The sequence below is a fragment of the Colossoma macropomum genome, unplaced genomic scaffold (genome assembly GCF_904425465.1).
Source record: "Colossoma macropomum unplaced genomic scaffold, Colossoma_macropomum, whole genome shotgun sequence".
Lineage (NCBI taxonomy): Eukaryota > Metazoa > Chordata > Actinopteri > Characiformes > Serrasalmidae > Colossoma > Colossoma macropomum.
In genome coordinates, this window is record NW_023494798.1 from 29,413,393 (window position 1) to 29,438,270 (window position 24,878).

Sequence of the window (24,878 nt, forward strand, 5' to 3'; positions counted from 1 at the left end):
ATAGTACACATCAGAATGAAATACAGTATAGTATCAGTATGGTGATTCAATGAGAATGGATAAATAGTAGACTTTCTTCACAAATATACTTTAGCAGAAGTAAAGTAGAGAGCACAAATACATCCAAATTTCACCAGGTACCAGTAACTGAATTAATGTAACCTATTACCCTAAATTTTGTCCTACAAATGGACATTATTATTTATGTAGCCGGTGGAATTCATTTCAATCCTGCAGTAGAATTTTAGATGTTTCTTAAGCAGTAGAACACAAGAGGACATGTTTTGTTGTCAATAACATCACTATGATTTGGTTCATGTTGCTTATGATAACACTATCTGTTGCATTCTTTTGCTTTCATACAACAGTTCTGCAAAATAAAGAAAACAATAAAGCAAAGAAGCTTGAATATGCTTTAATATTTGCATTATTTTGGGAAGACCTTACACCAGATGTTCTAAAATAATAATTTTCTAATTTTATTCAGAACATTGCTTTGAGAATTTGATTGAGGCTACAAGAGCATTAGTGAGGTCAGGTACTGATGTTGGATGATCAGGTCTGGGTCACTCCAACTCATCTCAAAGATATTGGATGGAGCTCCATCACTCTAAAGAATACAGTTTCACTCTTCCACAGCCGAACGCTGACGGGCTTTATACCCCTCTAGCTGATGCTTGGCATTGAGCATGGTGACCTTTGGCTCATGCGTGGCTGCTCCAGAGTGTTCCATTTTCTATTGGTCAATGCTTTTCTATTTTTCCTTGTACTAAAGAAATAGTACCTTTTTCGTGTTATGGATAGAGCCATAACACTGTCACAATATCAGGTTCAGTTCAGCTTTTTTAATATTTGCCAGATTATCCTGAATGTGCTTTCGATCTAATCAGTCTTCATAGCAATTCACAGCACATCTTTCTGAATTGTGTTTTGTTTTTGGCTAATTCCAGTTTGTTTAGTTGCTCACAGCTGCTGTAACTTAACAGCAATGGCAGATTCAGTTTTAGATGTGGTCCTGCAGTCACACACCTTTTTAGAATGTGGCCAAACGGGCTGCAGATGTCATATTATCTTAAAGAAGTTCTCTAATGTATTCATTTTCTGACTGTTGTATAATAAAGCAATACACGATAAGAGGCGTGCTTTACAGTGATTTTATAAAAGGTGTTGTTAGGCATGCAAAGCAGAGTGTTCTTAATATATTAACATATTTTTGTTACTATTTTTGCTGAAGTTTTATCCTTCAGTAATATAAAATACTTAGATTCAAAGCCTAACACTGAATATGAATAGATGAGCCTGTTAATGAACTTATTTTCTGAGAAAAGCATCTCAAATATACAAGCTAAAATAACATTTTCATAAAAAAACTGCTCATTATTCTTGAGAAGTGGCAAGAAGGCTAAACAATTAACCAATCTACAGCCTCTTCCTCACTCACTGGTCCACAAATGAGACAGGCATGCTGTCATCTTTCTGCTTCAGTGTGCCATCCAGACCTGCTTATCCTCTTAAAGTCACCCTGCTGAAGTCAGTTAGCTTTAATTGGTTAAACAAGCAATTGACGCACCATACTAGCTCTTATCAGCCTCATGGATTGAGAGAGTAAAAATGGCTGCTTTCATTATACCGATGCTCATGAAGAGAAAACGACTGGCGAACAGGCATTTCAGCCTTTCGGTAAAAATCCAGGGATTCAGTGCGGTGGAATAAAAAACGTCTGCTGCTAGATGTGCTACAGAAGCCTGTTTTTTTGCTCCCTCTGGTCCGAGCTGTGTTTTATAACTCATTTAACATTACAGCAGTGGTGTGAAAAGAGCTGGAGAGGCACGGAATATAAGGGGAAACCCCAAGTCTGCTACTGACATAATAACTCAGGGCTGCAGCATCCTTAATGCCCAGCATTAGCATGTCAGTAACAGCACTGCACTGTTCCTGATGCATGAGCTCTGTGGATCATATATCTGTCTCTTGAACCCCAGACTCCCCACAGGCAGGTTCTCATTCAGGCCAAATGAATTATTTTCCTATTTTACTACATAATCATAATAACACACAGTCCAAAAGTTTGTAGACACTCTTCTTTAATGTTTTTATTTTTTTTATTTTTTCTGAAATCAAGAGTATTAATAAGGAATTTGTCCCCCTTTGCTACAGTAACAGCCTCTACTCTTCTGGGAAGGCTTTATACTAGATATTGGAGCATTGCTGTGAGGTTCTGATTGAAGCCACAGGAGCATTAGAGAGGTCATGTTGGATAATTAGTTCTGGGTCACTCCAGCTAATCCCAAAGATATTGGATGGAGCTCCATCACTCCAGAGAACACAGTTCCACTTCACCACAGCCCAATGCTGATGGGCTTTATATCCCCTCTAGCTGACGCTTGGCATTAGGCATGGTGACCTTTGGCTCATGTGTGGCTGCTCCAGAGTGTCCCACTTTCTATTAGTCAATGCTTTCCTATGGACTTTTATACAAGCTGTATGCACACAACTGAACTAGTGCTGTGGCAAATATTCATTAAAATTAAATTCATTTTGGTAATTAAAATATTTGAAAACTGTAAATTCATTTAAATAACCAACATTTTCCCCACAAAACCATGGAATTATGTGCAGTATTTTCAGGAAACTTTATCAAGCTAGATGTCTAGCTAGCTAGTCACCATTAACAAGCAGTCTTCATACCGTGAAACAATGATCATTTCACACAAAAACAACAATCAGTGGTCATTTTAAGGGACAAAGCCTATGACACTCTATTTAGGCCTTAATTCCTAAATGCTTTATTCCTAACAATAATTATATCAGACTTATTTGCTCTGTTTGGCCCAAATAATTTCTTATGCTCTGGATTGCTGTGTTGATTGCATACACTTTGCTGCAAGTACGTTCAAGCACAAAAGACAGCGTAAAAACTAGCGAGCTGTTCCGAGCCATAGGACGTTTATTCAGACTGCACCAGGTGTAAAGTCCAACACAGTACTGAGATTAGCATGTGCTAGTTTTTGAGAGGCCTAAAAGTCTTCACCATATAGAAATATAGTCACTTAGCTGTTAACTGACAATAATTAACCAAGATTGTTTTTATTTTTTGAGATGCTGTTTAAAAAAGATGCTGTTTCCGCTGCTCTCATGTACCACTCATCATGCCAAAACAGCGCAGCAGTTCAGTGTTGCCAGACTGGGCATAATCCCCTAGAATGGCATTTTATGCTACTTTCTATGAAAATAATTATGTATCACTTATCATCTGGTCAAATTATATGTTTTGGTCACTTTCTAAGAGAAAATAAGTTACACATCCTCTACAAAGGACACACTTAAATATGGTATTTTTTGTGAATTTTAATGCACAATTTCTGTTTATTTGCTGAGTTTAACTCATTGGAAAAAATGAAATATAAAATATAAAAAGTGCCTGAACTTTTGCTGAGGCCACATTTTGTGTTGTATTTGTTTGTTTGTTTGTTGGAATCAGTTGATAAACAGTAATTGTGGATTAAAATGTGCAGAAATGTGTTCTCTGTAGAGGACGTGTTAACTTATATTAACATAATAAAAATTGACTAAACATTTCATTTTACCAAAGATGCCCAAACTTTTGCATGTTTTTTTTCAGTAACCAGTATTATTAAAATCAAAAGAAAAAGAGGAAGAAAATAGATTGATATAATATATTCAGTAATAGCAACAAAAATGGCTTTCAGTATTCTCATTCAATCATTAAATAAACCTTGATTTTCTTTGTCTGTTTTTTTTTCAGTAATGAGCACACTTTCAAGCGGCAGTATTCACTAACCCTAAAAGGATGTCCAGATACTTTTGGACATACATTGAATGTTCACAGTGTAGTAGTTGGAGGCTGGAGGATAAAAACAGACCAAAAATTTAAACTGCTTGTTAGGGATCAAGATCTAAGCTAATCCAATATCACAGCGATGGCTGCAGATTAATCAAGCCTGGACAGGATGTACATCTTTAAGCTGTATGTAACACAGAAATCTGTCGGCTGGCATCTCGTCAAGAGATCATTCCTCCATTATCGGATGCGCAGTAATGTTTGCCCTGGCAATGCACACGCTCCCATCCACGCCCGACAAATCCCCTCATCCTCTCTACAGAAGGGTCTCACCTCTCTGGAGAGAAATTACCACCAGCTGCTCAATGCTCCTGTGTAAACATCATTTGTGCAACTGATGGACTTTAATGGGTTTTGTCTGCCATTCATTAAGCTGCAATGGTCGTTCGAGAAACACCTGCACCTTCCGTCCTTGTAGCTAGTGGATGAATTCTAGCGGAAAAATCACAGCTATGTTATCCAACAGAGGCAGACAAATCAAAAATGAAAAGCAACATTGGTAAAGCAAGGACGGCTTGTCACACCCCGAGTAGAAAATCAATAGCTGAGTGAAGAGAGTTGCCAGTATAAATGTAACATGCTGAAAGAATTTAGAGTCGTCTAAACAACCAGGAAAATTAGCTGCATCTGTATCCAGATGTCTAGATACTAGAATTGCCAGACTCATCCCATGAAAAAGCTAGAACAGAAAATATCTACTTATCCCATAGTTGCTAATGCTTACACTAAAATGACACACTTCACAGCCATAGTGACAGTTGCCGTGTTATATGGGCAAAAACTATTTGGGTGGTACAGAAAAAAAGAGTTATATAAAGCTATCAGGACATGCTACTCTGCAAGGCATTATGGGACTTAGAGTGTCTGTAGTTTGCATTAGTACTACACTAACTTGTGTTCTGTCTAGCACACCTAGATTACAGCAATATATCATTGCCGTCCCACAAAAAGCCCTCCAGTGTCACTGTTTTTCTTCAGCAAATTGGACTCGGAACAAACCAACAGCTATGAGGTTCAAATGCAGAATGTCAGAATTGGCCGTATCATCAGGAGATTGTGTGTTCAATCATTGGTGAAGCTATAGCCATCCTTTGCTAGGGGTTGATGAGAGCAGGGCTGGCCTCGCTCTGGGTGGGTATGACTGATGGCCCTCCTCATCACTCAGCATGATGCTAGCCAGTGTGAGTGTCTGTTAGCTGACATAACAGAATCAGCAGTTAGCATTCTCCTCAAGCGCGCTAAACTGTACAATGATGTTGCGTGGCTGGCTTCACATGAGGAATACAAAAGTAGATTACATAGCATAAAACGCTCTCTAAGGGGCAACCTATCCCACTGTACACTTCCTGTACAATCAGCAGTATAGAACCTAATATTTAAAAAATAATTCCTCAAAAATTCAAGTTTTACAGATGATGTTTAGTTGACCATGCTTTAGATTGTACTGTATGTACACAAGGTAGCTGCCATAGCAATGTGTATACAGTGAGCAAAAGTTTGAACACCCTCAGTCAAATTAAATTTTGTCAATTTTCTAAGTGAAAATAAGTTTACATATCTTCTACGGGCAACACCCTTAAATAAGACATATTGTTTGTAAATGTTAGAGCGGAATTTCTATTTATTTGCTGAGTACTGGAAAAAAATGGAAAAAGTTAAATCTAAAATATGCCCTAACTTTTGCCCAAGCCACATTTTATGTTTTATTTTTTTCTCCTACATGTTAAATTCAGCAAAAAAAACAGTAATTGTGCATTAAAATGTGCAGAAGTCTATTCTCTGTAGAGGATGTGTTAACTAATTTTCACTTACTGTCAACAAATTATACCATCATTCGACCAGGGGTGCCCAAACTTTAGCATACTGTACAACCGTAACTGCATATAAACATATATATATATGTATATATATATATATATATATATATATGTAGTATATATATATATATATATATGTATATATGAATGTATTGTGTATAAGCTATTCGAATGCCTTAGCAACCACGTTTTGGTGTGCAGCGGTTTTTATACTTTCAGACTGAAGGCTGTCCTAAATAAGACAAATAGACTGTGGGAGAGCGCTCATCTGCCACAGTGCTCAGAGTATTTCTAGCATGAATAAACTGAATTTACTCCCATAGAGTTCCTCAACTGTTTCTAGCAGTGCACAGTGGAATACTGCTGTCACAGCAAATGTGTATAAGACCATGGTCAGTCACAAGGGGATCCTACTGGGTTGGATCTGCTTGAAAGGGGGTTGAATCGAGAAAAAAAAAAATCTGTATGTGAAAGGAAAGAATTCTATGTTCCAGGTTGTTGAACAGTGATAAATAATCTAATGCCTCATTGAAATACAGTGTGTTTAGGTAATAAAATATTATTAAGTGCATAAAAAATGCACTTAATTAATAGCCATAACCCATACTGTGTTCACTAACAGAGGCACACAAGCTACATCCATTATTTTCACCTACATGCATCAATAATTTAACTAATAATACAATTTAAACTAATGTAATGAAGCAATAAACCACAAGAGGCCATGTATTCATGTATTTACCACATATTCATGTATTTACCACAAGCAGAGGGTGTTGTTAGGCAACACAAAGCAGAGTAAAATCATCATAATACACATTCTCAAGTGGCTTATTGCTTTGATAAAACAGCAACAACACACAGTATGATAACATATAGTATGTAAATGTTCAATAAGTAATTTAAATTATCATAAGTATTAATAACAATAAATGCTGCTTCTGAAATTTAATTTGTTTAGAGTAGGCTATGGTGCCAAGCAACCATGGACTACTAAACAAAGACAAGAACTTTCTTTTGCCTTTAGCCTTATGGTACATCCTAACCTTATTAAAACCAACGTCTCGCTGGTGATACATTCAGAGACTTGCATTTAAATCTGTTATCAGAGTAGTTGGCAAGAGTGCATGTCCACACTGGTCATTGCAAAATGCTGGAGCTTTCTGTGTGCTACCATGTTTTCTATCACTGTATAAAATATGCACAAGGCTTCCTTTATTGTTGAATGCACTTTTTTTTTTTTTTGAGTGAGTACGAGACCTCATTCATAGTTCAGATTGGTAAGCTCTTGTGATTGATTTGTTTAGTCAGAATATGTCACAGATATGTGACATATTCCTATTCATGTTTAAAATGGTAGCTGTAAGAAAACTGAATAAAAACCCCAGAATTTCAGCTTTGCTAGATCACATTCTTCGATAACATTGAGAAATCATGTTATTAAAGGAGAAGCACAGCAGAAAGAGACATGTTTTTGTGTCTGCCTTAAAGTCAGTGTGAATAGGAAAATCATAACACATTTTTCTTTCTTCCCTAACATATTGAAGTGAAACGCAGTATCAGGGAGAGTCTCTGTGCTGGCTGAGCATTTTCTTTCCATGATAGATGGGGAAGATGGGAGGGGGAGGTGAAATATGATATTATTGCCACACAATGATGTAATCCGAACTCCAAATGTGTTTTAGAGGCTGGACAAAAGTAGCTGCACTCCGATCAAAGATTAGAGTAAAACGAGAGTTTTGTCTTTTAAGTGGTATAGTATTGTAGTGTCAGTGTACAGTAAGACACAGGGGAGGCCATGATTTCACCACGAGAAGTGCTCTTTATTAAACACCAGGGCAAAAAGGCACATAAAAAGCACTGAACTCGCAGAGGAGGTCACCACTAACCACAGGCTTCATGCTACTGGTGACCTCTCCTCACACACACAGCACACTAACAATCGGAATAACACAGTAAACACACATAGCATATACATTAGACTAATGAACAATGACATTAACACAACGATAAGTTGTTTCTGGAAGGCATGCGTGGCCATGTTTACGAGCATCTAGAGGCCAGCACCAGCCAGTAGTGGGTTGCAACAATATGATGCATCCTACTTAATATGACCAGGGACATGAAGTTATAGGGTAAAAATTATTAATTTCAACTGATTTCAACTGTGAGGTGGTCCTAGGCATGCATTTGTAAAGATTGTATGGTTTCGATCAGATTTTAAACCTGAGCTAACTGTTTTATAATTAATATTTTGATTGTACTCTTTGATAGTAATCTTTGAGAGAAACCACAGAATTCAGGGGCCTGAACAATAATTCATACAAAAGCAATGAACACGCTTACAGGGCTGTGCAATATCAGGCCAGCAGACACTACAGCCCTCAGTGAATCATGCTTGTTTTATATTAAATGGCCACTGGGAAGCAAATGAAAGTGTGGCCTGCGGTTTGTCTCAGAGCTACAGAGACGGACTGCAATTTCAGAGCAGCTGATGTGTAGCGGATGTGTCTGGAGCTCAGACATCAGCCCACATTCTACTGTATATTCATGTATGTGACAACATGAGCATTCTGGCTCAATTAGCTTAATATTTCAGTGCTGAAGCTACAAGAAAGTGATGTCCTGAAGGTGTGGTATGCAGGCCTATATGATGTAGAAAGCCTCGAGTAGTTAGCTACAAGCACCAAACAGTCTCTACAGTTGTCAGAATGAAGCGCGGATAATGAAGGGCTGTACTTTGTGCTGGCCAGGTGACATTTAAATCCTAGGTTCTCAGCCAAGATCTCTGGTGTCTGCATTTTTGTTCAATCCCAGCTCTACACCTGAACCAGGTAATCAAGGGTTGTAGAATGATAATTGCCTGGCACAGGTGGGCTGGAAGAACAAGCAGAACAAAATATTACCTGCCTGTGGGGTGCAGAAGAATGGAGTGAGAGCCTTTAATTCTTCATAACTCTGACATTTATCATGTCTTGTTTTAATGCAGAGTCATTATCCGAGCAAAGCGAATGTGAATAAACCAAAGCAGTATAGTGAAGAGCCAGCAGTCATGTAGGAACAGCCGGTCTTCAGACTGCCTGGAGAAACCAGTTTAATTTTATGATCACTTGAATCTGAAGGCTGAATAGGCCAAATACTTGATCAAATCGGATATATTTGATAATAAAAGCATTTGAAAAACTAAAAAAGCCTTTTGATTAACCAAAACTTTGAAACCATGCACTACTGTGCACTGTTGTATATCTGACAGAAAACAAACTTTCATTTACCAAGCTAAATACTACCTAATCACCACTTGCAAACTCCTGCCTGCTCTGCACTCATAGCTATGAGTTTTCGTAGCAGGATTTAGTTACAAGATGTTGTTACCTACCTACCTGGCAGTTCCTGAACCATTACATACTGATTGTTTTGCATGGGTATGTTTTTGTTGTAGCACCGTTTCAAGACTCAATTGCTACTGATATGTTTTAGAGCTCCAGTTTGAAGCAACAATATCAGTGTTAATGCCAGGTGTGTGTCAATTACAGGGATGCTGTACAGTTTTAAAATCAAATTTAATACCTTTTAGTACCTTTTTAAGACCTCAGAATGAGAAGAGTAATACCATGTTCACCACCTAACAATGCACACCCAAATATGGCATGTATTAACCCCTCAAATGGCCTCAAAGTTTTATCACACACTTCTATAACCTAGGAATGGCTCAGCCAGTTTGCACTTAATTTCCTGTAGTTACTGAATAATAAGGCTTAGTATTTAATAATTTGGGGATTTTATGGGATTAAATATCTATTCAACCTATTGGTTAAAAAAGTACTTAGAGATCCACAATCCTTATGTGGTCTTTTCAGTGTGTTTGACTTTATCAGTCCTGCCATCCTCTAGTCTTTTATCAGTGGTCAGTTTTGACCACCGGACTGCTATCATCTGGTTGATGGACTATGCTGGGTTAGTTTTCTATACAAGATGACTCAGATTTCAACATGTTCCTTACAGTTTAATTAGAGATTTCCCAATTTTTTTTTTGCCCCAATCTGGTCTGAGTCCTTTAATATCAAGACTGCTCCGCTATTTGCATTTTCATAGAAAGTCTAACATCGTTACACAATTTATTTTTTCAGCCTATTGTTTCAAAATGACAGTTATTAGTAAAGTTAATATTAGCTTATGATCAAATTTGATTGATTTGATCGTCATACAGTTTTAATTTAATATAAATGAATTTAATATTTTGCATTGAAATCACTTCAGTTTTAATATGTGCACAGTAATACAAACTCAGTTTTACAGTTTTAGTTTTATTGGTGAAAACCAATTTCTGAGTTACCCTTATTAGTCCCACAACAGGGAAATTTCACCTCCACATTTTAACCCATCCGTGCAGTGAAACACCCACATACACACTAGTGAATGCACACACACTAGGGTGCAGCGAGCACACTTGCCCAGAGTGGTGGGCAGCCCTTTCCACGGCACCCAGGGAGCAGTTGGTGTCAGGTGCCTTGCTCAAGGGCACTTAAGTCATGTCCTGTTAGCTCAGAGGATCGAACCGGCAACCTTCCGGTCACAAGGCTGGTTCCCTAACCTCCAGCGTACGACATAAGAACTATAGGATATAGTTCTATATATAACTGTTGCCACTTCATGTTGCCCTAACATCTCACAGTAGCTGCTCATTTGTCTCACCTTTAAATGTGCTAATGTCTCTGCTAACATCAGTTTTAGAGCAGAAATGGCTAATTTGCACTGATAATGATAATTTGCACCGACTTTCTTTTAGTAACATTCCAGTGGAAACAAATTTGGGCTATAATTTGGATCTACAGGCTGCTATGGCGGAGCGTTAACCCAGACTAAAGAGTAGTTTTCTTTTTCTTTTTCTTACTAGTGATTCATTTCAACCCAGTAAGTAGTGAATGCTGTTCACGCTTCTTCATGTTCACATTTGTGCTGCTCAAACTGTAATTGAGTCTGTAGCTCAAAGTGAAGGAGCTTATTTAATTCAAGGCCAAGTAGGTTGAGGATGACTGAGCAGGCCTCCTTTCTTAAACAGTTAATTAAATTCAGGGGATGGGGGGGACAAGAAGCAGCAGTAAGAGATGCTGTTATATTTAAACTGTTTCATGCTAATGTGAAAATATCAACATGACAAATGAACAACATATCATCGACTGTAAACACCCTGAAACTGGTACTGTAATGCAGTTAAGTGGGCTCATGACCTGTACATATACTCAAGTACAATAGTGATGGATTTGTGCTCATTTAAGTATTTTCAAACTACAGTATTTGTACTTGTACTTCTACTCATCCTTCTAAGTATATTTGTGAGCGAAGGATCTAGGTTTTCTTCAGTTACTTGTGGTCATTTACTTTCATTATATTGCTGCAAGTTTGATCCAAGTTTTGGATTTAGTATTTTATGTTAGACCAAGAAAACAAAAGAGAGTCAAAAAGAGAAGCACCAAAAGTTCAGTTCCAGTGCTGACAGATGCTGGATGTTCTAAGACATTCCACTGAAGTTTGATAAGTTATGCAGAACTTGAAGTGGAATCCTGATGATTTTCTGCATAATTAAATCATTCAGCTGTAATCAAAGTCATTCAGAGTGGTTCGATATGAATGTTCTTGAGAAATTTACCAGGTCAAATTTATTCACAGTGGTGGTAGGAACCAGACATCTGAAGAGTTTAAAGCCTCCAAAACCTCCCTCAGAAAAAGTTGTTAGATGAAATGGTTATGAATATATGCTGCTGCCTGATGCCTGAGACACTACTGTACAATAGTTTTGAGTTACAACTTGAGTTACCACTATTTCACCATTATCAACATTGCATATAAAAACTCCCTACATTTAACCATTTCACATCAAACCACTCAACATTGTAAGGCAGGAAATGTTGAAAACTCAGTGGATTCCCCTTTAAGCTGTTCTTGAGCTGGTAGCTTTGTACTTTTTTCTTTTTTAAAGACACTTTTATTTTTACTTGAGGCACTATTTCACTGAGGTAACAATCTTTTTTTACTTAAAGGGGAATTCCATATATTCAGAGCAGTTTGATGTGAAATGCTCCATCCTGGAGAAAGTCAGAATTGTTCACAGTGGTGGTGATATGAACCAGACTAAAGAGTTTATTGCCCCTAAAATATTCCTCAGAGAAAGTTATTACGTGAAATGTCTATGAATATGCTGCCTGATTCCTGAGACATTGTGTTATGATAGTTTTATTGAAAGCTTTTGGTCTGAAATATTTAATGCTATTGTCCATTATCAACATTACTCAGAAGATGTGTGGGCTCACTGGTGGTTTTGGATAGTAAATAAAAGCAGTGACCTTGGTTCCACAGTAAAGCACCACTGTAAAGCAGATCTGAGTTTCTCTAGAATGAGTGATCTTCCATCAAACCATTCTGAATAACTTGTTTACCTCTCAACCACTGAATTAAGCTGAAATTTTCAAAAAAAAAAATGGTGGAGTTCCCCTTTAGATATACGTTTAAGTTCCTCTACATGCTTGAAAACAAGGCAAAATTATTAAGATATCATTAAAGGGGAACTCTTTGCAAATGCTCTGCATAATTAACTCGTTGAGATGTAAACAAAGTCATTCAGAGTGGTTTGATGTGAAATGCTCTGTTCTGGAGAAACCTGTCAAGTCAGAATTGTTCACAGTGGTGTTGATAGGAACCAGGGCTCGTCATGAATACAACACAAATATAGCCATTTTATTTACTATCCAAAACCAACAGTAAACCTACACGTGTCTTCTGAGTGTCTATATGAAATGTTTATGATGCTAAAATCGTGGTAAATCTGAACAAAATACGTTTTCTTTGGGGACTATTTTTCACATATGTCACCCTACATGTATCCCTCCACCATGAATGTTTTAAAAGTTAGGATTTAAGATAACAGATAAGGTTTTTTTTGGCCAAAACATTCTTAAATCTATCGTAAAGCAATGTCTCAGACATCTAGCATAAAATCATAACATGTAATAACTTTCTGTGAGGGAGCATTTAGAGGTGGACGTCTGGTTCCTATCACCACCACTGTGAACAACTCTGACTCAGTAAAGTTCTTGAGAATGGAGCATTTCACACCAAATCACTCGAGTGACTTTGTTCACATCTTAACCATTTAATTATGGAGAAATGTTGAATAATCGGTGAAATTCCCCTTTAAACTCGCTCTCAAGTATATTAGTGTGTAGTGATGTCTGCTCATGCCAAACCCGGAAACAAAAGACAAGAGCTATGAGTTAAACAGCTCAGTGAACACCTGGAAAGCCCGATGAGTCATACAAATTTGTTCAGCTGGCTGTATACATATCTTTTTACACAGATGGTGCGCTATGACAAATACTGATAAAGGAATTAGTCCAATAATGCATAATGTGTTTTGTTTATTTGGGGATTTGGCTACAACGAGATTTCATTGTGGGTTAAGAGCATTGAAGCGAGACTATGAAGCACTTATCTGTGAGAGTGACTGAATAAAACAAAGCTACTGCACCATAGACTGAACATATCACTGTTGTCAGAAGAAAAACTTGTATCTCCAACATGGTAACTTTACAGGAGAAAGAAAAAACCTTCTTTACTTTAAATGTAAGTCAATGGAACCAGATTTTTTTCCGAGTCATTTTGGGCCGTTTCTTTTGGTCCATTCTTCATGAAATTATCACACAACGTAAAGGGCAATAGGCATTTCAAATTATGTCAAAAACTGAAAAATGACAAACATGGAGATACAAGGTTTTCTTCCGACAGCAGTGATATACTGACGATACACCAGTTAGAACTCACTATAACAAATGTGGCGCCAAAATATTAACCCCACTTCCCAAAGACAAAAAAAGCAGCAAGAGAACTAATTTGAGCCAGACACTCTGCTATGCCAATCCTATTTCATACCGTGTGTTGGAAGTGATCGAGGCCTTGAATTAAATGTGAGTGTACTCCATGCCAGTGGATGAAACGGTCATAGTCACAATAAAGTGAGTCTACAGGATTAGAAAATCTGATTGGTCTCAGACGTTTCACAATGCTGCTATCGCTGCAGTGTTGCCGAATCAGCTGCTGGACTGGCGCGGCTGCTCTCGCTGGCTGCAAGATTGACTAGAACAGGTGGGGGTGGAAGCGCAGGGTGAAGAAGAGCCTCTATCTATTACTGCCGTTATTGCCCAGGACAGGCAGGGAAGACAGCTACTTAGTGGAATTAGATTTACTAAAGGCAGACTTTATTGTTTTTAAAGGTCATTTGCTTGTTATCTCATTACGGCTCTCTCTTCATTTTGCATGCTCATCAAAAGAGACAGTTTTGGTGTCTGTAAAAATCACAATTGTCTTTTTAAACCTTCACATGGCTGAAGCTTTATAGTGAAGTAAGTATTCTTGGCCTGTTTAAATTGGTTAAAGATGTATGTATATATAAAGATACCTGGAGCAGTTACAATTTTAGATTTGCTATGACAAATTGAATGCAATTTTTGAAGAAAAGGCTTTGGTGTCTTTAATTTAGGTGCAGAATACATAGAATACATAGTTGACATAGGCTACGTTCACACAGCAGGTGAAAATGGCTCAAATCTGATTTTCTCACCAAATCTGATTTTTTTGTTTGGCTGTTCACAATATCATTTAAATGTGATACACACACACATATATATATATATATATATATAGTATATATATATATATACACATAGTATATATATATAGATCAGCTCCTAAACTGACCCGCATGCACAAAACAACAATGCTTCATGTTGCTTCAATCATGACTGCCAACGAACGCCAGCCGCTCCTGGAGTTTTCAGTTTCATCTTTGCCAGCATCGCAGGAGCGATCATGAAGTTCCGACGGCTGACAGCTGGGCTCATTACCCAGTATGTGTTCGAGCTCGCTGTAAAAAAGGAATGTTATTTGGACACGGTCACTTGTTTGGTTCGTGTCCTCGGATTCTTTAAACTTTGCTTTCAGACTTTTCCCTGACGCTGCAGCCTCATTTCTTTCAAAATCTCTTCGAACACGGAGCGGTTGGGATAAGTTGCTTCTAAATTTTTGGTACAGAAACATCAGCCTAATTGTTTATGAGGTCTCAGCAGTGTGAAATTATGACGACTGTCTAGTCGGATTGATTTAAAAGTGGCATGAATTCCGATCTGGCTGTTCGTCTCAAATTGAAATTGAAAATATCTGATTAAATGTGTTTTTTGCTGTTCATACTGCCACAAAGATGACACATCTGTGTTACATATGAAGAAAAATATCGGATTTGGGCCACTTTTACCTGCTGTGCAAACGTAGCCATAGTGCAAGGGATGGCAAACAGCTTCTGTATTGAAATCAAAAGTGTGAAATAACAACCATTCCTACTCCACTGCATCTGAGAATTCCAGTGGTAATTCCACATCAGATCCAAAACATACACTTCCATAAGTCACGTACATTACTCCAGTGGTTCTCAATTGCTATGTGTTGGGAATTGGGATTGAGCAAAAGCATCTGGAGGGTCCTGAGGACCAGTTTGAGGACCACTGCATTTGTCCACAGTTTATGTACGAGTTTTATGTTGGTACACAAGCTACATTCTGCAAAAATATTTGCAAGACAAAAATATTTTCGAGACAAAATCTACATTTACATGCGCCCCAGTGGTTCAATATCAGTATAAGACTGCAGGTCTGACTAAGATATGATCATGTAAACAACATGGTTTAATCGTCATGGTCTTAGTTGCAGTTGAACATGAATAAAACTAGCATCCAGCAATTCAGTGATACTCCGAAATGCGAGTGCCTGAACATGAGCTCATTGCTGAGGATGCATTAATGACATGGCTGAGAAGGCAGAGATAGCACAGCTGTGTCACTAACTAGGCTAGCTCTAGCTAGCTGATCTTAGCTAGCTCCAGAAACAATGAAAAGATATTTCTCTGACAAGCAACAAGTTGGAGAAAATACCTTGTGTAGAAGACAGCGAGTCCTCATCAGCATCTAACATGACACTGGTTAGCTCTGTTAGCTCATCTGAAGAGCATCTGTTACTCATCCAATATGTAAACCTACTGATGTTTTCTTCAAGCATGAAGAAAACTATAAAAACAGAGTAAATAAATGAGACAATTATAAAACTATATTAAAACATGGGGGAAAAAGGACAAAAAGACATCACGAAGACAAATCTGACTGGTTTTGACATGGCTGAAAACTGGCAACCCTATACTCAGCATGACTGATTTCCATTCAGAGAAATATCAAAATTTTACCTCTAAAGCATGACAATACTTAATTGTGGCTTACAGTGGCTGGGCTGTTTAGAAAATGAGAGAAGAGACAATTACAATATGCACTTTTAGTTAACTTCTCTAACTTTCGCTTTCTATGAATTTAGTTGGTATTGTTGTTGCTGGTGTGTAGAAGAAACCTGTTAGAAGTGTTTCTATTCAGAAATATTTAATCAAACATCTTTCTGTTCAAACTGAAAAAAAAAAAAATAATAATAATAAAATAAAAAATAAAAATGTAGATAAGTTGGTGTAGTACATCATTAGCATAGCTAACTGGCAATCATTAACTTACTACTAAAGCTGTTTATGAATATATATGTAGGAAATATACAAGTATGTCATGTACCTCACATGAAAACTAATACTAGCTGGTATCAAACAAGTTATAAACCATTCCTGTTCAGTCACATCAAGTTTAATGTTATAACCATTTTGAGTGGGCCAATGCTAGATTTATGTATTTAGCTGATTTATGTGACTCACCACAGACTATACAGGTAACATTAGCCCACCTAAAATAAAATGTTAGGGCTTCTTTGGGGTGCAGGTTTGTTCAAATTCAGCTAAGTAAATGAGAGTTCATGAGAAGTGAGAGGTAAAGGAGAATTGCACTCATTTTTAAAAAGAATCTGCAAAATTAAGTAACTATGATGTAAACAAAGTCATGTTGAGTGGTTTGATGTGAATGCACCGCTTATAGTGGTGGCAGATGTCTGAAGCATTTATTGCCTATTAAGCTACATCACAGAAAGTTATTATATAAAATGGCTTTATATTATGATAGTTTTGAAATAAGCTTTTGTCCTAAAATCGATTTAAGCAAAATAGTGCAGAACAACACTGGCATGAACACATTATACTACAGATAAAGTAACTCTAAATTATATTAGTATTTGCATTGTTAGAGACAATATACATGTAAAATGGTCAAATCAGAGGTCTGTGGAGCAAAAGTAGTTTTTACAGAAGGCATACATACACAAATGCACGACTCGGTTTAAGTAGCTTGAAGCTTAATTTTTGAAGCTTATTTTTTTCTTTATTTATGTATTTATTTATTTCTTTGATTGGTTTTAAAGACTATGGGCACAAATAACAGTGAGATGGATATGAAGCTACCTAAAAAAAAGAGAAAATACTAAGTTGATGTATGGTGTGGGTTGTAATGGTGGAAAATGAGCATATAAAATCATTTTACCTGCTCTGGAAGCAGACCAGGTTAGACTGCAAAGCTTTCTACTGTTTTTAAGCAGGTCTTAAACATTTTCGAGGCTGAGCTCGGCAAAACCCATGAGGAGTGTCAAATCTGATTGATTAGGCAGAAGCCTCATGCCAAGTTCAGTGCTTTTAGCTTGACAGCTCTAAGAGCTTTAACGTTCGCGGGAAGATTAAGTATAAGCCGAAAAGGGATTTCAATGCTGTTGGCTTTGTCAGGCCAGCATAATTAGAAGGCGTGGACAACTGTAAATACAGAGGAGACAATAATCAAATATCGCGCTGACACTTTGCATGCATTACTGTGCGGATGAGGGAAGGGTGGGCTTGGGTGGCACTGTGCTAGTCAGACAGGAGAGGTTGTTAGTTAGCTGCCGGGCGACAGTACAGCGATGCTGTCTGCATAAAAGAGGGTGTATTATTGTTATCAAGACTGACGTGTATTATACTGATGTCACACTGTGTGTGTGTGTATGTGTGTTTAAGACGGGTGTCAGAAGCAGCTGGCAGTATAATGTCACTGATGTCCATATCCATCAGGCTTGTCTGTCTGTTACAGGCCATGAGCAGACGTACACATCACACGCTTGCATGCTCACACACTCATACACATACACCCACTCACACACACACACACTGTTTTTTTTATAATGGTGAGGAGTATATATGTGTAGCATATTTAAAATAATGTCCCATATGTATTATATATATGTTAATAAGTACTTATATGTGATAGTAATAAATCCCATGTGTATTATATATTGTCACTATCTAACAAAAAAGGGCAAAAAAATCTTTTAATGTATATAAGAAAAAATTCAGAGTTACATATTATTATTACATACATATTCATATGTAATAATAATAATATGTCCAATATGTATTATATATACCTAAGTACCTATCTATCTATCTATCTATCTATCTATATATATATATATATATATATATATATATATATATATATATATTGTATCTAATAATAATAATTAGTAATAAAGTAAATAAAGTAATAAAAAGTAACCCTAGCGTTACCATCAGTAACCAAAAATAAATTATTTTTCCTTTTTAGTTTTGAGCAATAAATCATGGAACATTTATAAAAACATCAGGACCATTTTGTTTGTCCTTTCATTGTAGGTTGGCCATGTTTTTCTCTGTTTTTCTTACAAAGTCAAGCCTTTTTTGTCCTGAAAATGCACTAAAACAAATGCAAAATCCCTCACTGCCTTTTATTCATAACCTCCACCTCACAGTCTCATGGGAACATACAAGAGCAAAAACAGAATAAGCATAATGGGATTATGCACTAACTGTACAGCTGCCAAACAGCGTTAAGAAAAAGGTGAGGCGCGTAATGAATGGGTGAACGTGTCTGGCACACAGGAGATGGGTGGCCATGTGAGGCTCTGCTAAGGGGAAATGGTCTGGCAAGCTGAATTGAGCTGCTTCATGCCCATCGGCTGCCATAAGCCAAAACTCTTCTGGGGTAACAGCTGCCGTCCCTGGGGGTATTATGGCTCAGTGATGACAGTGTGAGTGTGTGCGTGCGCGTGTGAGTGTAAGCACACAACTAAAGTAGGCTGGAGATGGCAGCCAAACGCAAGCTTGAGGCCCCGCGGTGCAGAATTCAAGAAGCCACAATAAGATCTCAGCCTGAGGCCCGGCAATCTGTTTTCCTGCTTTCTCCTCTCTTCTCTCGCTCTTGTTCCGCTCCTCAGCTGTTCATTAGTTGACCATTGAAGGGAGAACAGTGGGTTTTGGCTGGGTGCGGAGCTCCTCCCTGCTCGCTCAGAGCCAGTACAGAGACGCGCTTGGTCTTGGCCTAACTCTTAGTGTCAGAACAAGACTGGATGAATAATGCATTTATGGTTGTGTCACTCAGGGAACAATCGTGCTGGTTAATATTCACAGCATGCAGATTCAGGGGCCCTCAAGATACACATAACTGTCTTTATAGGAATGGGGCTCCACCAGCACGCTAATGTCATAAGTGGCACACATTAACATGAGTCCTCCATAAGGATTTCAAGATAAGGAAAAACAGAAATGGGACATATTAAAGTTGACAGTAATCCAGGGCAAATTTTAATACTAAACTCAATATTACTAATACTAATACTACCACCACTAGTAATAATAATAATAATAATAATAATAATAATAATAATAATAATAATAATTAAGTTGACTTAACAAAGGGTTGACAAAGCCAACTTAACCTTCTTCTTTTTATTATTCTATGCTTTTTTGGACCATTTTACAGGTCACAGTTTACCATAGTAACAGCCTATTAACAGCTCAGCAACCACATGGAATACCATATTATCGGCCTAGCAACGCCTTAGCAACCACATGGGAATCAACTGGGATACTCTAGCAACAGCACCTTAGCAATCACATGGCATAGCATTTCAACAGCCTGGCAACACCTTGGCAACCATTTGGGATACTATTGCAACAGCCTAACAATACCTTGCCGACCACCTGGGATACCATAGCAATATCCTAGCAATATCGTAGCAACACCATCCAACCTCCTTGGATACCACAGCAATGGCCCAGCAAAACCTTGCCAACCACCTTGGATACCGTAGCATTGACCTAGCAATAGCTTGGCAACCACCTGGGATACCGTAGCAATATCCTAGCAACATCTTCCAATCATCTGGAACACCAAAGCAACGCCCCAGCAAACCTTAGTAACCACCTTGGATACCATAGCATCAGCCTAACAATAGCTTGGCAAACACCTGGGATCCCATAGCAATATCCTAGCAACACCTTCCAACCATCTGGGATACCATAGCAAATGCCCAGCAAAACCTTAGTAACCACCTTGGATACCATAGCATTGACCCTGACCACACCTGGGATACCATGGCAAGAGGCTAACAACCACCTGGGATACCATAGTAACAGTCTAGCAACACCTTAGCAACCTGGGATTAAATAGCAATGTCCTGATTACACTTAGCAACTACTTAGGATGTCATAGTAATGGCCTAGCAACACTTTAGCAACCATCTAGGATTTCATAGCAATGGCTTTGTCAAGCCAATGTAAAAAGTTTTTTTCCCATCTAGTAGTAATGCATTCTACTTTAAAGTGCCTTTTAAACACTGAATGCCACTATATAATAACATTATATACAAAATATAATAACATATAATGACAACATATAATAACATTCACGGCTGGGATCACAAAAAGATAGGCAAGTCCAAAACAGTGCTAGTTACAATTACAATCCTTTTCACAGTAGCCATGAAATGCAAATTCTGCCTGTTATTGAGGTCCCTCATTTTTCCCTATTTTTTAATTCTCTAACATTGGTGGAATGGCCACTAGGTGGCCAGCAGAAAAAGGATACCCAAAAGCTTGAATTTAAAGAAAAGTTCTAGGTTATTAACAGCAGTTACTAGTTTGAGCTGGCTCGGGAGCAGCACTTTAGGTTATATCATTAATCTAATTAGAGACACTAAAAATCTCAAGCATTGAATCCTTGTCTCTGAAAAAACCTTAAAGACTGGTAAAGCTGATATGTGTGTATTTGAGTGTGTGAGGCGACAGTGTCTGCAGTGTGTCTCAGTTCTGAGTTGCCCTTCACACTGTTCCATTAGGACTGGTTTCAACAAGCGTCAAAAAGTTTCACTCAGAGGAGCAAAACATCACATCTCAGAAATCGTTGGCTGCAACTTCACTGCATACTGGACTTATGAAAGAAGTCCTTCTGGACTGCAATGACACTTGACTGGAGAGTTAAATGAGAAATTGTTAGCTATCTCTTTTCGTTCTATCACATTCTATCACATTATAATAGCTGAGCTTTTTGTCTCCTGTATCGTTGTTTCGCCATTTTTTGCCATCTATCTATATATCTATCTATCTATCTATCTATAGTGTAAATGTGTAATTGTGCACAACATGTGGAAGAACACTTTGCAATATGGGTTGTGCTTCGGACCCCTGCCCTGAGCGGATGAATTTGATGATTGCAAGCACATTGAAAGAGAATTCAAAGAAAACCCAGTCAAAACTTGAGTAAATTATCTACTATTCTCATCATATCTTCATCAGTAAAAAATCAATGTTGATTTTTGCATGCGAGACCTGAACATCCAGCTGGACTGTACATGTGACGTGGCCTGAAAAACTCCCAACCCAATGTCTTTGACTTTTAAAGGATTATTTCAAGCTTTACAGGGCGACTCATAGCATCACACACACACACACCATTTTTTCTCCTGAGTCAGTCATGCTACATCCTTCAATTGCAACATAAAAAGTCTTACATAGTGCAGCTTTAAGGTAAACAATTACATTTGAGCACATTGTTTAAACCCTGGGGGACAAAAATGTGTCTGTACATTACTGTACAATGATTTTGGAGCATTTCTACTGGTCCATTCATCATAAAACGTATAAGGCAGCTGACATTGTGTAATGGTGTAAAAATGGAGTTATGAAGTTGATATGACAACAATAATAAACTTGTCCTTTTGCGTGCATTCAAGAGATATGAATCACCATTATCTCCAAGCCAGGAGCATGACAGCAGCTAATTCACAACTGCATGTACAGAGTGCCAGGCTGCTGTATGACACTGGTAAGCTGAAATAGAAGCTGTGTAGCTGCACATGAGCTCTCAACACTATGTGCTGATGTACTGAATCAGCTCTAAAAATGCCCCGCTAGCCTCTCACCTTCCTGAGAACACAACTGAACAGTGGAGCCACGCAGGGCCGAGCTGAGTCCTGTTTATAATCTGTGGCGTTGGATGCTACGTGTTACAATTCCACACGGACGATTGAGTCAGTAGATGTGATCTTGAAAGTCCCCTCAGACATTTAACTCACAATGAGGCAAGTCATGAAATAATTTGACAAGTCAGACCAACCTGGACGTCTGTTCTGCTTCTGTTGGTAGTCTGTCTTGCTCTAAACAAGACGTTTGCTTGTTTCCTATGAAAACTTGTTTGTTCAGAATCACTGAAGTCATGATGGAACCAAGCCCGGCTTGACCAAAGCTGTTCCAAGCTTCTTCTGACACAGTGACATGTGTCTCCGTTCTGACACAGACTTTCTGGCCATGGGACAACATCCGAGGGTAACTGCAGCCACATCGAGCTAAATTCTCCAATGACACAGTTGCACGGCTCTCCTAATGCCTTTCAGGTCCTGCCTGGACACCATCAGCTCTTACATAATGGTCTATAATATGGTTTTGGGCTTTTGTGCCGGCTATACTTCTTATTCCTGCGACATCTGGCTGAAACGTTGCCATGGAAAGCGAAGTTGATGCTGATGATCGCTAAGGCTGTCACTGGTTAATTAGCATAGCATCTAATGCATGCTTTGCTCCAGTGAACAGCTATGCATGCTTTGTTCATTGGATTTGTTTTCACTGTGCTGGGCATGAAGTGCATTGCCACTCAGCTTGGGGGAAGGGCTCAGAAGGTGCTAAGCTTATAATAACTGAACAACACTGACACTCCGGTGCAGATTAAGTGCTAGCTGTGTGGCACAAGGCAAGCTATGGACTGATGTGGGGAGGTTGAAATAAGGCCAAATAGTCAGTAATAGAATCCTATAGGCTACTGCTGATAATACATTTTAGATAAGTGACTTTAAATGAATTGCAGTTAGTGAATCTGCAGTAAGAGGGTGCTGAGCTGGGTTGCGCAAGTTGAGGTGTGGACTGTGGTAACAATACTGCTAGTCTGTTGTGTATTCACCAGACTTGCTATCAGATCCAATTAGGTGAAACTTCTTTTGTCCTTGAGTGAGTAATCATTAATAGAAACCTATTAATAGATAATACATCTTAAAATGAGTGACCTAAAAAGATTTGGTTGTAATTAGTGAGTGTTAGCTGTGTGGCGCAAGTCAAGTTGTGGACTGATGTGGTAACAGCACTGTGGTTGGACTTGTACCTTCTAGGCTTCATCAGATTCGAATGAGGTCAAACTTATTTTGTGTTCTAGCAATTTCTCAGTAATAGAAATCTATAAATATATCTTAAACAGGTGAGCTAAAATCATTCATTTGCAATTTAATAAATGCTAGCTGTGTGGGACAAATCAAGCTAAGCTATGGACTGATGTATGAACACTATGCTGTCATTCAGACTTCAACGGATTCAATGAGGTCAAACTTCTTCTGTCCTGTCAGTTATCAGAAACATAAGCATGTAAACAGACTATGATTGACATAAATCTTGATTATGTTACCTAAAATAATTTGCTTGTAATTAGCAAGTGTGAGCTGTGTGGACTGTGTGGCAACTGCTAGTTTGTTATGTTTTCTCTAGACTTGCCATCGAGTTCAATGAAGTGAAACTTCTTTTGTTCTTAATGAGTTATCAGTAACAGAAAACAGTTAAGAGATATTAAATCTTAAAATACAAAATCTACAATAATTTGTAATTAGCATGTGGTAGCTGTGTGGCACACGTCCAACTATGGACTCATGTGGTAACACAGCGGATCATGCAGGCTCCATCAGACTCAGATAAGGTAAACCTTCTTGTCTTTTGAGTTACCAGAAATGGAAATGCATTAATAAATACCAAATATTAAATAAGTGACATAGCACAGGTAAAGCTATGGACTGGTGTGAAAACAGTACTGCCAGTCACTCATGTACTTATAGACTTGCCATCAGAATCTAATGAGTCTCAACGCTTTTGTCCACAACTACGTTATCAGTAATAGTTACTACAGGTATTATATTTTCACTAAGTGGCCTAAAATGATTTGCTTGCAATTAGTGAGTGTGCAGCACACCTCAAGCTGTAGTAACAATACCACAGCTGATCATGTATCAGATTCAAATGAAGTCAAACTTCTTTTGTTCACAAGTGTGATGTCTGTAATAGAAATGTGCTAATAAGCTATCATTGATAACATGTTTTAAATAAGCGTCCTGAAATGATTTGTTTGGGCACTAACTGTGTGGAACAAGTCAAGATGTTTGCTGATGTGGTAACAGTACTGCATTTGGTCGTGTAGACGTTATCAGATTTGAAGGAAATGTAACTTCTTTTGCCCACGAGTGAGTTATCAATAACAGAAACCTGTAAATAGTGTACTATTGATTATAAATCTTAAATAATTGACCTTAAATGTTTCATTTGCAATGAGAGAGTGCCACAAGCTGTGGAGTGATGTGGTGACAATACTGCGGTTGGTCATTTAGACTTTCCTCAGATTCAAATGAAGTGAAACTTCTTTTGTTCAGCAAGTTATCAATAACACAAACCTGTTAATCCTCTACTGTTGATAATAAATCATAAATAAGTGACCTTAAATGAAATGTTAGCCCCTGTCTGATACAATGCCATGGTTATGAGACTGACTGTGCATATAGGAGCAGTTATGCTAATTGACCATACTGAATCCGAACAGACACACAGTGCGCATTGAATCACAGATTTACGCAACAACATGATCGTCGCCCGAGGTTTCCAGCTGGTGACTGAGTCCGCCTCAACGAAAAACCAAAAAAAGCCCTCAGTGCTTTGTGTGCCACTTCAATGAGGACAATCAATCATTTTCCCCTGTCTGGGCTTAGGGCTCGCGTCAGTAGCCCCATGCATGTGGGGTGCTTAACAAATGTCTGTATTATGTTCTAATGAACATCCATATCCATGTCTTTCTTTCTTCTCATCTCAAATCAGAGAG

General features: G+C 38.1%; 1 protein-coding gene across 3 annotated transcripts in view; it reads right to left on the reverse strand.

The window, feature by feature from the left end:
• b3gat1a (beta-1,3-glucuronyltransferase 1 (glucuronosyltransferase P) a) overlaps positions 1-24,878 on the reverse strand; it is a 141,356-nt gene that overhangs the window by 115,880 nt on the left and 598 nt on the right. The gene's annotated exons all lie outside the window — the stretch shown is intronic.